The sequence below is a fragment of the Varroa destructor genome, unplaced genomic scaffold, assembly GCF_002443255.2.
Source record: "Varroa destructor unplaced genomic scaffold, Vdes_3.0 BEIS01000004.1, whole genome shotgun sequence".
Lineage (NCBI taxonomy): Eukaryota > Metazoa > Arthropoda > Arachnida > Mesostigmata > Varroidae > Varroa > Varroa destructor.
The window spans coordinates 18,591,020-18,608,161 of NW_019211457.1; the positions used below are offsets into that span (position 1 = coordinate 18,591,020).

The following is a 17,142-nucleotide window of genomic DNA, read 5'->3' on the forward strand; positions in this document are numbered from 1 at the left end:
CAGATGAAGACTACGCCAGAAGGCCGATGACACTGTAAAATCTGAAAACTTCAATTAAGTAAGACTATGCTACAGCAACAAACTGAAGAGAAGTTTGCCAATCAATAGCACATCTTCGTCAGCAGTGCACTGATCAAAAGGTAATCATTTCGAATATTCCGGACGGGAGGAAAATCCGTACATTTCATGTAGACTGTTTTGCAATTTAAATATTATTTATATCTAAATAAAAAGAGAATTTATTCTGTTTATTTATTTATTTATACGTTTTTGCGTATTAATTATATTATCCTCTGTATCCTCCTTAAACCAACAGCATAGATTTAGTAAGGACTTTAGATAGGTAACAGCTACCTCTACGGGGAAGTTATCAGCTAGCTGAGTTAGGTCTAGATCAGAAATCTGAGGTTAAGGTGTGAGTGGCGTGTGTGGACAGAACAGAAAAAATAATATAAATTAAATAAACATTTGGATTAAATTTAGCAACAACGAGTCAGCTACCCTTACCTATATTGCGACGATATCATACAAATCGTGTATCGCCTACCTATATAATTGAGCCGATAGTATAGACAAATCAAACAACAAACATAGTTTCAGCATACTTTGTATCGATGACGTAAGACAATCCTTTATTTGAATAATAATGGTTATTTTGTAGTTATGGAATAGGTAAAACATTTAAAACAGTGACTGGTATGTGAAGGGGCAACGCTAGTAAAATGAGGAATCAAAGCAGTATAATTAGCGTTATCGACGCTCTTTGACTCTACGAGCCCCTGTCCTCCTGCTAACATTAAGGGCACTTTGTCTTAGCGAGGAAGTAATGAGTGTCTGGGGAGCACACTTCAGCGAACAATCGAAAACAAAGGATAATTGCCCCACAAAGTATATTCGAAAGGGTATGACGATGTGCAGATTTATCGAAACGAACTAGAATAAGCTCTACATATATTGCAATGGAAACAAATCTAATATTGAAGGCAAAGCTAGTTAACCGACATAAAATAACGTCTGCCGCGAAAAACGTATGTAACTAAATTTACACAACTCTCATAATACATTATTATATATTATATATAAAACGGTGGCAATAAAAGACTGCCCTTATACAACAATGCGAGATATTTTAGTTACTGACAGGTAAGTCTCGGCTTACAAAATACAAAGAATTGCTATGTTTTCAAGAAAGGCTCAAGGAGTGAGGTTCGAGCTCGAAGCAGCTGTCACAAATGACTATGGACTTGACACATCTGGCTATAGACAGGTACGCTGAGAACAACTTTATACCTTGTCACAAAACTACGAATACTATTTAGCAAGTACAATTCCATAACTTGGAATCCTCTTAAGCGTCCTCGATAGCTTTCGTCTGCTTTGTTTGTTTGAAAATGTTTTGAATCGACACAACTGTGCAATAGAGCATAGAAGTGGCTACATTTACCAGATCGTATCTCAAGCTAACGATTTTAAGGCTAGCCAAGGTATGATTATTAGCAAACCAATTTTAATAGCAACCGGAAATTATCACCGTGGGACAGGAAACGCATTGACGTATGTTGTAGTCCGACTTGAAAACAAAAAGAGAAAACGAAAGTACGACCTTTCTTCATCACAGCCAATCGCTCGAAGAAAGGTCGGCGGTATTTCACCGTTAGCCAGAAAACCGTTAACTGACATCGCTTATACAAACATTGTGATTACATAAAAAGGAAACCAGCTTCGAAATGGCATGGGATATAGATAATATTCAATGGACGATCCGCATACTGTCTCAAAAGATTCAACAGTAAAAATATGCATAAAATAATGCATCAGTGTACAAAAAATGTATATATATATATATATTCCCTTTTTTAGCACGAAGTTCGGTTCGGAAGGAAAAATATACCTCCCTGAAGTTTCTCTATTTTATATTCTGTTTCTATGAATATTTCTATGAAACGGCGTGTTGTAGTGTTTTACTTAGGAAATGCGATGTGTATCTTGTACATTTTCAATTGGGTACTTCTTATGAACACAAATCTTCGAAAGGATTTCGTCCTCGGCCCCAGTAAAAGGAAAAACCAGGGTAGGTTTTCTTTGGTAGACCTATGAGACGGGATGGCAACGATCTTCTGCTGCAGCAATGCATTCAAAGGAATACGCACTAGCGTACTACCCATACTACACTGTCCCCCAAGCCAAAAAAAGCTCCTGGTCTAAACGAGAGGTAACATTTGTAATGCCAATCACACATATCGTTCAATAAATGGTGTCTAATAGGTTCAAACGCATAGAAACTGTCACAATTTGTATATTGATAAAGGTATCTTACCAAAGTGAAGAAGAATTAAAGGTACCGACATAAGACCGGCGGCGCAGAGAAGCACGAATTTCCGTATTCTGGCCGGGAAACTGTGGCCATTGCTTCGTGGTGAATACTTAGAAATAAAATCCAGTGATGTCGTAGGTTAGAATTTATGTATAAATATAATTGATTAACCCCATAAAAATGTACATATAACCTAAAATATTCAAAATAATTTTTTTCCAGATATATCACATATTTTGACTCGATATAAAACTTCGTTATACGGTTGAATGGTCGTACATTGCCAGTCCGTTGTGCTTCACGCAGATTAATATTCCCAGACTGGCAAGCATAATAACGGCCTCACAACTGTAACTTAAGGCTAGTATTTTCCGCTCGTCGTGCGTCCAATAGGGTTGCTTAGGTACGACTCAATAGTTGTTGCATAGGTGGCTCATTATTGGTGACCAGGAATGAGTTAATATAATACACTAAACTAAATTCATCACTATATACCGGAATAGTAAGAGGCGCAATACAAAAATATATACATATATGCCTTTATTCGCTAGAAATTGGTTCTCATTCTAAAAAACAAGCCTGATCTGTGTCGCCGCTTTTCATCTATTGCAGACATCACGATGTGGTAAAACGCACATTCTGAGGGCTTACTGATACGAATTAGCTGAGGCTTGCTTGTGGGGTCACGTGAAGTTTAGCTTCCCCAGTAGAGACATCTGTGTATCACTACGAACTTTATGTCGCCCAGTCCGCCATTTTGGTCGCGCATGATGCTTTTGAGAGCGGAATTTACTATGCTAAGTGAATTCCCGCAGCGGACACTCAAACTCAGGGCCGCTGCTATTAGGGCAACCGCGATATTGGGGTTTGACTATAATACGATCGAAGCTAACAAAATACAGATATACGATTTCAGCAGTAATACGTACTGACACTCGACAAACGGTAGATAGGATCGTTGCAAAGGTAAGTGATATTTTAGGACTGACGAACGAGCACAAAAACTAAGCTTGTACTTAGCTTACTTTTATTCGAACGTTTTCCTATTCCGTTCGTTGGCTCAGGGAGCACGGACAAGCGAAGAATAGAGGTAATAAAACAGCTAGCATATGATAGGGTATAAATTGTTTACATGGTACTGGGCGTTATTCGTTTTGGTTATACACGTATTTTGTATAGTTTTAGTTACGTAAACTATCTGATAAATTAACATTACGTTACATAAAGACTAATGTCGGTGTACCAGTAATCGACCATTTACTGATTTTAGATGTGCTCTTTATACTGACTAACATGCTCAACGATTACCTTGAGCAAAAACTTGCGACGAATCAACGGATCATTAGAATCATATAGTGTGGAAACTTCAAATGTAAGGATAAATTTGAATAATTTTTTTTTTTTCGCTTTTATTAATGTTATCTGCATGAACTCCTAAATAAAATAGTTCACACAATATACATCTACAATATGCCGTTTTTCTGTACAGTTAGTGTCGCAGATAACGCTTGTGCCATGCCTGTGTAGTTTACTCGTCGAACCCTAGTCGGAAGCTCAATCCAACCTCGGACCCCTTGTCGGAAAAATCGGACCTTCTACACCGACTGGATATTATAGCATAAGCAGTAACATCGCTACATCCTCGTTTGTGACGAACTTTGACGTCAATGTGCATCTGCACAGAAGATACGCGCACACTAAGGAACATACGCGCACACATTTTTCGTTCACCCGTAACGCCTTGTAGCTATTGACACAATAGAGCGAACCATTCCGAAGTTACTCACATGAAACAAATGCTGCTCGTTTGTTTACAGGGTTTGGGGAAGTATAGCAAAACACTGAAATGGATAGAATACTACTACAACGTAATATTATGACAATCACCGACTGGACTGACAAAGCGTCTGATCATGCGCATCAACTCCGAACTATTTATCGGATTATAATGGACTAAAGAGTTTATTTTCTCAGATAAAACTAGTCCAATCAACCATAATTTACCAACACGATTATTATCGATAAAGATTCTGATTTATAGATATTATAGGATTTGTCCTACGTTGTATGTTAGCATCTAGAAGATATTCTGCAAGCGTTTTGTTGCAACGACTGTATAATTTTTGATAGCGTTTTAAGCTTTACAATTTGAATGTATGAATATATCCGATAGGCGCAAACCCTGGGTTTCGGTCTACATCGTTTTTTTGTACCAGTCCTCAAATGGCGGTTTGAACCTTTTGTACCATTAACAGAAGACGTATCTGTTTCTTTGCAATATCGGTGTTTTGCCATTTTTTTTTTTTGTGCTACGCTTATGTTTTGTCAAACGATGAGTGGTACCTGCACTCAGATAGTATTTGCTATAGAATCTCGCCAACGTGACAGTCAAAACATATATCGCCAGTGTTTTTCCTATAGATTGCCATCTTGCAGTTTTTTGTTCGTAATTCGCTACCGCTGGTTTACGCTCGCCTGCAATAGGATCCTACGCTGAATCTTACAATTCAGGCAAAGAGATAATAGCGTCTTGGACTCTTGTCCTATTTTTCCATAGTCTGTTTTCCCTGGCGTCAATCTGATTATTCTCACTATTGTCTTCGTTGGACACCGTGCAGAGCACATCAGGTCTATTATACAACATTTCTCTCATAATTCGTATGTCTAACCTCGTCTTGGTTACACTTTTTGTTGGGCATTATGCAATTTGCATAGCACTCTGAAATGATCCGTCTATGTATTTTACTCTCTGGTTATATGGGCGTTCTCCTACTTCAAAGTTTAACCACGAAGCCCCTCTTTCAATCTAATCCATTCGGCACAACTGGGTCCGTCCTGATAATCTTATTCCATTATTGTATGTTGTGTTGTACTAATTTTCAACCTAGTAAACCTAGTTGTCCATGTACGACTAGCACCTCGTTTGCGTATGCCAGCGCCAGAGCGGCTATAGCCTCTCACGCTATTTTGAGGATGTCAAAATCATTTTGTGTCCAGCTGATATTACTGAATAGGTCCTCGCTATTGACTCTGTATTACGCTCAATTGTTTTCTCATGATCTACTGAGCCTTTCTTTGTTAGCTTCATCGTGCCGTACGCACTTTAATGCTATCTGTATGATCAAAGCTTCTCACACTAATCGCTCTTATTCCCATATCATTTTCGTCCGCCGCGTAGATCTACCCCTATATAAGATTCCTTTGCTACTTTCTTTTCTTATCTCATTTGTTTATTTCAGCTAGCGTCAGTATCAACTTCCTTTTTATCGGCTAAATCTACTTCTCCAATTAACAAGGCCTTTTGACTTATCCAGCAGCGATTCTTCGTTCCATTTAATAGGCCCCTGAATTAGTTCTGATATCATAGCATTTACTTGTTGTTAGCATATTGTGCCATGTTTTAAGTTTTATGCAGAAGTTGAAGCGGGTTTCATGTCCAAGTGCTCTATGGGATGTTTTTATGGCTATTTTTTATTGTTTACATGCTCGACTTGCGTAGAGCAAAGTAATTTTTCTCTGTTACTTGATCAAAAGTGATTTTGTACATTTCCGTAAATCCTTATACTATGCTTATTGATATTTTTGAGTTCAACTTTTAATTTTTCAACTAATGCTTCGCTGTTAATTGGTTTCACCTCCCTATACCCGCTGCTTATTGAGCACCGAGGATTCATGCCATAACAATATATAAGTGCCATCGAATTTTTTAAAACGTCAAGAAAACTCTAGATAGACGAAAACAACTATGAAAAATACTACGTCTGTATACTGTAAATACGGTAATGCAGTGACACAAATGTCAAAGCTAAGGGCTAGAAAATAGAAAGAGGTTATTAATGGTGAGACGTTAGTTGAAAAACAATAGATCAGCTCAGTCCTATTGATTATAAGAGTGTAGAGATTCATGAAAATGCACAAAATTGATATGAAATTTTTTTCATTTGATTAAATTGAATCAATCTAGCTGGTGCCGCGTTCACGACAATAAATTATTATACACACTATTGTTATATGTTGCTATTGTATCCGATCGTGCATGTTACTCAAAGCGGTACGATGCCTTGATGCGCTATGTTTATACCCTGATCGCTTTTTTTCTACATAGTAACGGCTGTTTCAGGCCCAACTCAGGCAAAAAAGATTTCCGCTAGCCCAGCAACTGCCTGCTTTTCCGCAAAATTTTTTCAGAGGTTTACATTTCGGCGTCCTACGCTGAAACCAAACGGATACCCTTTTCGGCCTCTCTTGCGTTTCGTCTTCCTAAGGGATTCTGTATGTTGGTCGATCTCATTGTCCGGAACTGCCACTCGTACCGCGTCTTGCTTGCACCCCACTCATTGGTTTGGTGAGTTAGTTCCCGAAAAATGTAAGTTCCTCGTTAACATTGGCCATGCTATTCTTTCCAATGTTTATTGTACAACTGGCGCCGTTTCGTACAGGCCCTGATTCAGTAAAATCTATGTCTTCTCATTTTTTTCGTAGTTGTGATTCTCTTCTCTTCGATCGAGCCATAAACATCGCGAAATTTATATCGCCACCAGGGAAATCTATTTTTCTTTCTATATCCAATTTGAACATAAATCTGTTAAGGGCAATCCCTCACGGTCCATCGAGCGTCTCGTCTTGGTTAACGTATATTGCAACCTGTCTGAGTTCTTGGCATTCGAACTATCTACCGTCTTCTAGGGCGTCCATCTTTTGTAGCTCGTCACTGATTTGAGAAACGTTACGTTTTACGTTGGGACGGCTGAAAATACGCACTCCTAGTTCCATTTCGACGTGTTTCAGAAATTCTTATGGTCCGACTGACGATTACACTCATGATCGTCTGTATTATACAATATTACCACACTTTATGTACCGATCCAATTATTTACGTTGGCATGCTCTACCGGTACTGACGTCTGTAAGTTCCTGTCAAGACACAATATAATTTTGTGATAAACGATGCCTTTCTACCGCCATACTGAAATACGTCGAGACGAGGTTTGTAGCCGTTACAGCCAACACTTCTTGATTGATCCTACAATAAGTACCATAATTTTGCCGTTTGGTCCTCCGTCATTGGTTGTTCGTTTTTGCCATCGATCGCCTCTATTTCAATCACCCAGTCTTGCTTTCGTGGTGGTGCTGCTGCTGCTGCTGCTGCTCTATACTTCTACTCATATGTTATATTTTCTAACAATTTACTTTTCATCTGAGTAGCTATACTTCGGTTTCAAGCTGAAACCTGTTCCTTGATTTTACGGTCAGCTGCTTTCTACCTGTCTATATGTAACCTTCCATAAAGAGTTCTACTATGCCTAATTAAAATTCTAGGCCAATAACTTGATCGAACAGGATAGATGTGCTTGGTTACTAGACCACATTGACGTAACGTTACAGTCCCTGTTGAGGAACAGCAGCGGTTGTTGAGGCCGGCATAAACTTATGCTCGCTGCTTGTCTGCCTCATCCGCTGTCTATGATGTCTATGTCCATTACTTTGCGCTTGCCTTTCGGCAGGTCCGTACTCCGCCTTCCATTTTAACGACCTTTCTAGTTACGTAACCCTCGTTTTATCGACTTTACTGTGTTAAACTCAACCCTCTATGAATGTTTCCGTTTTTAGTTCGCTTCATGCACTATCAGGGACTGCATAGCGTTTAGTTGGCTGCTGTTATCTCTGATAGCACTATCATTCTTACCTCACCTATCATTAATATTTTTACATTGTGGTTGTTGTCGATTAATTTATTTAGAGTACGAATTAGGATTCGCGAATGGATAATGCCTGTCAATTTAGAGTTATAGTTTCCACCTTTTCACTCACATTCTACTCGTACAATTGCAGCTAACTTACAATATATAAATCCGTTAATCATCAACTTGAGCTCGTTCTATACAGCCTGTATTTTTTTCTCCAGCTACTACAGCTTCATCCAATCTCGAAGAAAACTCCTGCTTCTGTGATAGGGCATTAACATCACACCGGGCTATCACCACTATTTTACAGTAAGCCTCCGCGAGTTCGCAAGATCGGGGCGTTAGTTAATGCCCCAGTTATCTTTTCATCAAATATGATATGGCTAATTAACCGGCCTGCGCTTGGTCAGCACGAGATTCGATCTTTGCCTTTACATATTATCGGCTGTGTCGTACAAATAGAAGAGAGCCCAAAAGAAAAACATCCACACTGATGTCGTTGCGTAATGATTCGTATACTGATATCGTCGAACCAGAACCCCTCATATGTTTAGGGGATCGTTTCTATTTTCGATTCCATATAGACTGCCGCCAGCGACCTAGTACTGTTTCTGTAATCACTAAAAAAGTTCGATAGAGCCCTCAGCAAAGAAAACGTTGCATTTTGCCTAACAGTGAATTATTTCTGCGAATTCTCTAGTCGCAAGCTCTACCGTAGCCCTTTCTTTGCAGTAAAGACTACCGCCAAAGGATGCACTTGAGTTTCACCAAGCAAAAAATATATTTTTCAAGCTATATTTTAATTAATTTTAAACAAAAGCACACTTTACTGGGTGCTACTGCATACTGGCACAGTGCTAGACAAATACTTTCGCAACGAAGCCTAATAGGCACTATGCGCTAGTCGTTAAGTTCTTCGAGAAAAATAGAAGATCCTGACAGAATGGGGCATCGTCTCGTAACAAACAAAGCTTTTACTTTAAAGGTCCTGCATGTTTAATAAATCGTTCCATATAGTAGCGTCGAATATTCCATAAGAAGAATTCGCCTATGGCCGTACACGAGGAGACCCAAAAAGTCCTAGGTCTTTCGGGATGGGATTAAAGAAGCCTCTAAGTAGTTCACACTTAGCCGGGCCGAGGAATCAACCGTTTAAATACTGGAAAGCTTACATCTACCCGATATTAGCATATACCACGTGGTGTGGCCTTCAGAAGCACTACCGTCTAGGCTTTAAAGATCTAGAAGCTACGTGAAGGGATCTCGAGACAAAAGAATGCAGGACAATGGAATTATTTGTCTGCTTAAAAGCAAATGCAAACTTCTACCACACGTCCGCCATGCTAGATTCAATCATCTCGATACAGTTTCATCTAACGATATTTGCAAGTTACGGTAACGTGTGATATTAAACCCGTTCTAACAGCGTTCCAGTTTATAAGATTCATAAAGACATTGCGCTTCTAAAAATTAAGATAGAACGCATAGATCGCTATCTAGAAGTCACTCAACACAAAAAACCGTTTAAGCACCTTTACTGCTACTGTTTATTCAGCTGAACTAGCGGGCAATATGTATATCTATATGAACGACTAGAAGCGTCCAAAAGGCTCCGAAGTCATTTCTCGGATATTGCTCACAGCTGCAAGGAAGTGAGCTGAACCATAACGCTTTAAGGGATGGTGTATATATATATATGTACTTAATTGGAGATTATTTGATCGTTTCTATTCGGTGTCATGCATAGCAATCATAGCTCCTGTCACAGTCAAGTCGAGCAAAAACCTTGCGTTTGGAAATAACACTTAAATGACCGAGCAAGCACATTCATCGATTTCGAAATAGAAACATAATTGGATTGATAGAACTTATTTCTACAGCTGACTGTATCATTAAGTCATAACTAGATATATCTTTAGTTATCACCTATCAAGATAGCTTTCGCAAATATGGACTAATTTCAAATAAACTTACTTAAAAAGGCTGTTTACTTTAAGTATTCAGAATTAGCTCATGTTTTCAATACAGCATCCTTGATTTAATGCAATCATCTCAAAGTAACTGAAATATATTATAAATCAATAGTTAATGATACGACGTATTAACTTATAGCCTTATTTGAGACAGATCCTTCCCTCCAATTCTGCACTCAGTAAACTAAAGGAGAATGCAAAGCAAAGCTGAAGTGTGTTCATATAAATAGATCTTGTTATATGAGATTGCTACGTTCGAAAGCTACGATCAAATCCCATTAAACTAAATGTTGCTGATTGTCGAAAAATACACTATTTCCTTTAAATTATTACGCGCGTACCGCTCGTACGGTATTATACAGAAGCATTTCGTCACGACAACAACTTTAAGTCGGCCCTTCGTATGTACAGGGCAAGTTTCATCATACACGTTTGGCCTGAGTGGGAAGAGAAGGTGACTCACTCTGCCTGATACAAGCTCCAAATACCCTTTGCCCTGTAAAATCTTCTCTTATGGGCAATGCTGTACAGCTCGACCCATCCCGGATGTGGGATACTCATGACCTACTCTCATCAAACGGCTATACTGCTTGGAAGAATGTTGATGAAGGCTTATAGTTGTCATAAATAACGTTGGCTTACACATAGTAGAAAAAGTGTCTCTCTTAATTTACTTACCTTTTCTACGTTCAGGCTGTTGGTAACTCAGAAGGCAGAGCAGTATCGTCGTTGAGAATTATTATTAGAACGATTTCCACTACCAGCCTTGGAAAATGAATCAATGAATTAGGTTCTCTCTATTTCGTGGTTATATCGTTTAACGATATTTAGCGTGATTGAACAAATGTTTGCTTTTAAATCTTTATTTTTTTTAAAATCCTTGTTTTTTTTTTTTTTTAGAGAAATATTGGAGGAAAGATACGATATGGCAAAAATTGCAGTGCATAATTGGAGATCCCGCGAAATGCCCCTTTGAATGTTTTACCGTTATACGCGCCAAACATTTGTGATTCTGACGTTTGTTACATATGGTGCAACGTCCTTATCTGTTGGTATATATATATATATATAAAGTTGGTAAATTTTACGAGAGATTTTATGAAATAGTGCTGCAACAATATATAATGGTACAGATGCTTACAAAGACTAGAGTACTTTACCTGTCCAAAAAGAAATATGAGGTACGTTGACAGCTATTTGCAACGCGTTCCACAAGTCTGAAGTTCAAAAATAGTCCTTAAAAATTGGAGATGTAAAACTACGTTCTTAAAAGCGGTTACGGGGACGGTTTCGTCAGGCATCTTCTTTCTATTGCTCGTCCGTTCTCCTTTGTTTTTCATTTTTTCAAGGCATTTCCAGGTTCGAGCTAGTGACCCAGAGGCCGGTAAAGGAAAACTTTAGAGTAATTGCTATAACGTAAAATAGGATTTCCGCCGAAACATGGATGGCAATCACTGTCTAAAGCACATAGAAATTGGATTTATTGCTCGAACTAACCTTTGTGATGAATTCGTTTGCACTATTGTTATTGTGATAAAAGGATATGCTAATAAAGAAAAATAAAAGCAAAGTTTATTTCGGTTAATCGAGTTTAAAAGATGAAAGATTCTGCACATCTTAGGATTATTTGTATGTAGAATTCGGTATTTCATTTTTATATTATTGCTCGTATCGTTATTAAAGCGTGAATGTCACGAGACAATTTTGATATATTTGGCCTGAATTTAGGTACCCACCTGAGATCGTACTTCTAGGAGCCGGGCTAGGGCCGTGTATTTATTGACGTAACCTGTGTGTCTCCTGAGTCTGCTCTATCGGTCAGAGAATGATCGAGCACATTTCGTCCATGGACGAAATGTGCTCGATCATTTTCTTGGAAGAATTGGAAGTGAGGGGTTATGCAAAATACTGCTAGTGTACTTCCTTACTGACAGAAATAGAAAGATGTGGTATTGGCTCTAGGCTGAATTTTTACCAATCACATGTTTCCCGGAGAATTCTCCCTGAATGGCTTTGTTGCCTACCAACTAGTTTGGTGTAGCCGAACGTAAGAACTCTAATTTATTATCTCATTAGAGAGATAGAAGCATGACTTGGCAGGCAGGAGGCGTCGTTTGAGTCAAGTGAGGAACAAACGATCTAAGGGTGTACAATAACTATGATACCATGGAATGATATCATGAAGAAAATAGATATTCGATTGGGTATATAAATGGCACAAGCAAGATGTGATATAATTGGTCCAACTTGATTCAAAGTTATCTTCCGTCCGACAAAGATGGTAAATTTTGATACGCTTTTGGTAAATCACAACGTGAGTTGCGATTATTTGTGTAAGTTGCATTGCTTGAATTTATGCGCAACGAACTTTACGGATAATTTTCTCTGCAAGCATCCTATTTAGCCTTTAATTTTAGCCTGCCTTTGAGAGCGTAAGACATAAACTTCATCCAAAAGTGTAAGAAGTATATTATTAGCAAGACACTAGAAGAGGTTGACATTCGCCGTCTGCCGGAGTACATGATAAGACATTTCTTTCACTGCTTGAAGCGTCATATGGTTTCAAGTCATTAGTATAAGGCTGACGGTGAGTTTCAGCGGGAATAAATTAGTTTGGTCTAAAATAGAAACATCAACAACGCAAGGGGCCCACCAAGTACTCTTAATGCACACCCAATTAAATGCTTTCTTAAGTTGAAACTATTATCAATTTCGAAAAGAAACTATGATTTTATGAAATCGTCCGGAATCAGCCTGTGGAACGCCGACCCACTTATAGCTTAGTAAACACTTTAATTAATAGATTATGATTAAATCGGTCGAACGCTTTGGAAAAGTTGAAATTAAACTTTTTGTGACGATTTTGAAATAGTGTTCAGTTCTGAATCAACTTCTCAGCAAATAACTATAGTGTAGTAGCTATGGACGGAGAACTTATGGCTTTATTTATATATCGACATGCCTGATGAAATTTCATTGTGATCAGGAACAAAGCTATCCTCATAAGATCGGGTCACCGTTATCCAGAGGGGCTCTGCGATGGGCTTTTATAGAAGACGGATATTCCGTAGGAGGTGAAGCTATTTCACATTTTGTCGCGTGTTCTTCACGCTAGCGGATGATACAATCGGGGGAACAATTACAGATCGACACTCGAAGTAATGAAAATGTTCTTTGCCTTTAAGGCGTCGCGGAAAGCAAACGCGAAATCCTCAGCAGTCTCAGCCACATCATCAGACATTAGAGAATTGTCATCTAATTCAAGGAATATTACTATCTTCCCGCTCTTTACTCTTCTAGAGCAAAGCGACGACTTCTCGGGAAATTCAAGTTGCTTTGGATAATTTAGGCTAAAAGTGAGGTCTTGCAGTCAACATTTTTTTTAATATAATACTATGGCGGTACAGTCCCGTAGGTCAGGTCCCGTTTCCGCCGACAGACGCAAAGACCAATCCAATTGACAAGAGATAGATCAGCCTCTATTAATGCGTCATCACATTTACAGAAATGCGTGTCTTTTCCATTAAACGCTACCACATGGCCAGAGATCTTTCAGCTACGGTATGAATATAATACAAAGGTCACCACTTACTTTGAGATTATTCACGCCGGCGTCTGAAACAAATCACTAGATTAAACGAAATCTTGCAATTAGGATGTAACATGGAATTCAAGAAAGTTCTTCTCCTGTCATTTGCCTACTCCTCGCCACATAGCCATTGCGACCCAAAACACGTATGTATCGTAACGCTATAGAAATAGTTGCCGTAGGCGACTATTTCGGAAAATAAGTAAGCATGGTAGATCACCTTATGGGTGCCATATGGACCATAAGACGGTGATACTTCGTTGTCTTCCGATCGACCTGCTCATGATATAAATAATGATCTTACTTAAATAGCCGCAATTTGCATTTGTCCTCCGGAGCCGGAGACTCAATAATCTTGAGTCTACCCTGAGTCAACAATATTTTCCTACTAGGCATTCGATTGCTGTATAAACCGATTCCAATATGCTATCATATATAACATAGCTAGTTATTTACGTTAGTTCATCGAATTTGCTATGCACGCGAGTGCACGTGAAAGTACGCTAGATGGAATTATGAAATTTTCCAGGCCATATATAAAGATGGATTTTGAAGGTTCGAAGTTGACATGCTCGCAGGGACGCCGTGTCCTACATATCGACCTGTTCACTGATTCTTGATTTCTTAAAGTAGCATGCTGTTCGTCGTTTCTACGTGCACTTACACATACACATATGTGTCAGCGACGCTATTACTACAGCTGCCTGCTATCACTACCATAACGGCCACCACAATCTTACTAGGTTAAAAAATTCAGGTAGGGATCACGATAAGGGGGTTCTCGATGTAAAGGCCGCCGACTCTACTTTTCATAGGCTCCTTGAGGCTTTGATCTTTTGCTTTAGGCAAGTACAGCATCACGAGAAGGGTCCACAACGCGTGATCGGGTAAGAAGTCCGCCCGCGATCTATTTTCCTTCCTTGTCTATATGTTCAGTGCTAGTCCTGTCTCAGAGTGACAGAGGTGTGAACGATATGGGAGTGAAGAGACTCTGAAAAAGGAGGACAATCGAAAATTGAATTTGATTCATCCTATCGTGCAGGCTAAAAGCATATCACGAAGCGCCCTTGGCACATCCAGATGTACATTGAGAACGGCGTACTTTAACTGACTGTCAGGTCGTAACGACCATATTGATCACTGGCATCAAGCTTTTGCCTGTTAGGAAACTAGTAACTATTAGTTAGGCACGAAATAGATTGTCGTTTAAATTGTATTAGAAAATCCGAGTTATATGGAATTTTCGAGTAAATGACAAACGTAAGAGAGTTGGTTTTCCGTAACCGGTCTGCGTGCCGGGATATATCAAAGTGCTGCTAGTAGATGTAAGGGGGTACTACGGCGGAAGCGATGCGACGTCACTCAAACTTACATTAACTAATACCTTTAAAAAGAAATTGAATAATTAGGCTGTTTGCTATAGGCAATAGACTTCATAGGCAAAAGCTAAATAAAGTCAATAATATCCACAACAGTCAAATTACTTTTACTTGCAAGAATAATGCATAATAACTATACCAATGTGCTAGTAAAGCTAAAAATACGAAAAAAAAAAATCCCTGGTACATTCCTTTAGTCAAAAAAAGGCCTAACTATTACTTCTCGAATAATGCTGGGTTCGTAATTGTGAGCGTATGTATCGTACAAGCTGTGGAGACAAACTCCAGCTGCGAAATGTCAGAAACGCTAAACTGGGTCTGACAAGATTTTGGTCATCTAGCAGTGAGAATAAAAGCAATTCCTTATTTAATAAAAAAGAATAGCCAATCAACTACTTATCTATAGCTACTAAATGTGGGAATTAAGACGCTTTCATCTTTGAATCTTCATAGGCAGAACAGAGACCGATAAAACTTCTGTCCCCCTTCCCCCCCCCCCACATGTTGAAGGATGGAAATAAAATGAATAATTTTTGGAATAGAAAAATTATCTCACTTCAAAGAGTTCAACAGTTAGGTTGCAGCTTTTTGTAACAAAAAAAAAAACATCTTTTGCTTGCACTGGTTTTTCTGGTGCAAAAAGCTTCGGGAGCCTGTGGCAAAAATCGTTCGCGGTCTGGGTTTGCGCGATTGCTGTGAAAGTAACTTCCCAACAGTTACAAGACGCTGAGAACATGGCAAGACGATGCATGGTTACCATGCGTTCACCGTTTAGCCGCCCGTCGTTTTCCGAACCAACGAATACAGTTCCGCTAGAAACCCCGAACACTTGAATGGATGCTGTTTAAAATAACTATATTGTCTGTATTAATATACGTACTGGTACAGGATCTAGCAACAAACTCTGGAGCGTTTGAGATACTATGAGTAGGTGGCGCCTTCCATAGACGAGCACTGCATCCTGCAGATTGAAACACATGATTATCACTTTAGACGCACAGTAAATACGATATCTAACAAAAAGATAAATTGAGCGAAGAGCCGATAAAGATATTCAGCGGAGCTACCATGCTAAAAAGCAATTTTGTCGGGAACATTAATGTTTTATCGATATCTAATAGATCTTTCTCGTTATGGGTGTGCCCTCACTTAACTTCGTACATGTTGGAATACAATGAATGGCTAGTCAATTTTTTTTTTATCAGAAAGCGTCTAGGGGCTGTAACGATACCAAGGTTGTTCTTCTAAGGGTTAAGCGATTAAAAATATTTTACCCTATAACTATAGTCAACAGTGCGTAAGCAATAAGCAAGATGCTGCCGGCTGTGCCCATGAATCCCAACTAGCCATAGTAATATTAATAAGCTTGACAAGAAGGAAAAATAAAAATGGAAGTGCAATGCGTGCATGCGTGCTTACTTACAAAAAATAAGAAGCGTTTCAGAGTGATACGATGACGAGGATGTTTATCGAACTACCTATTTGTTGTTTGTGCTTTAACTGCGCATATGAGTGGCCCCCTCGAGGGATTAGCTGTAGGGCGAGAGAACATTGTCAGGTTTGTCATCACCAAATAACTAAAATGCATACGTACACTACAGGATAGTTTATCACACGAGTATGGACAAGGGTCCATAGAAAACATATTCTGCCCACTTCACGTTCTACCTCAGTCGTATTTCAAACATTTCAGTAGCAAAAAAGCTTTGAGAAGTGCCTTCAGAGTATCTTGCTTCCTTTGTCTTTCTAATATGGTCCTCCTTCACTTTAGCACAGCGTCGACTGATGTCGCTTTGTTGTGTACGTGCAGCCAGTATTGGCCTGCGATTACCGCGCTCAGTTGTGTGTGTGCCCGCAATAAATATATATATATATATTTGCGTACAGAGAGAGAGAGATAGAGAGAGAGAGAGCGAGAGAGAGAGAAATGACGTTCACAGATTCAGACATGTGTAAATGGTTCGCCACAGACATTGCTGTCTGCTAATAAAGCACATCGACTGCTCAGCGAATAAACAGACAAACGGGTCTGTCATAACAATGTGACAAAACTTTCCAAACGGTATCGTATGTCTACTAGCATAACCTACTCTGTAGCTTCATCAGTTCGCTAGGTCAGTGTTTTCTCCCCCCTGGGCATTTCTATCAGAGCTCCCATATCCCCCTGCTGAGTAGACAGTTGCCTCATCTAGTGAGGGATACA

The 17,142-nt window shown here is 39.1% G+C and overlaps 1 long non-coding RNA gene across 4 annotated transcripts; it reads right to left on the reverse strand.

Annotated features, from left to right (window-relative positions):
* Positions 1–311: 311 nt before the first annotated feature.
* LOC111249444 (uncharacterized) lies at positions 312–16,778 on the reverse strand. 4 transcript variants are annotated; one of them, XR_015326502.1, is made up of 5 exons: positions 16,534–16,778; positions 15,820–15,900; positions 10,650–14,551; positions 2,318–2,423; positions 312–1,570 (listed from the first exon to the last, which is right to left on the reverse strand). It is a non-coding gene; the product is annotated as an uncharacterized LOC111249444 (long non-coding RNA). The 4 variants fall into 4 exon arrangements; XR_015326503.1 differs by lacking the exons at positions 312–1,570; positions 2,318–2,423 and adding an exon at positions 10,045–10,059; XR_002672912.2 differs by lacking the exons at positions 312–1,570; positions 2,318–2,423 and having other exon boundaries at positions 12,888–14,551.
* Positions 16,779–17,142: the final 364 nt, after the last annotated feature.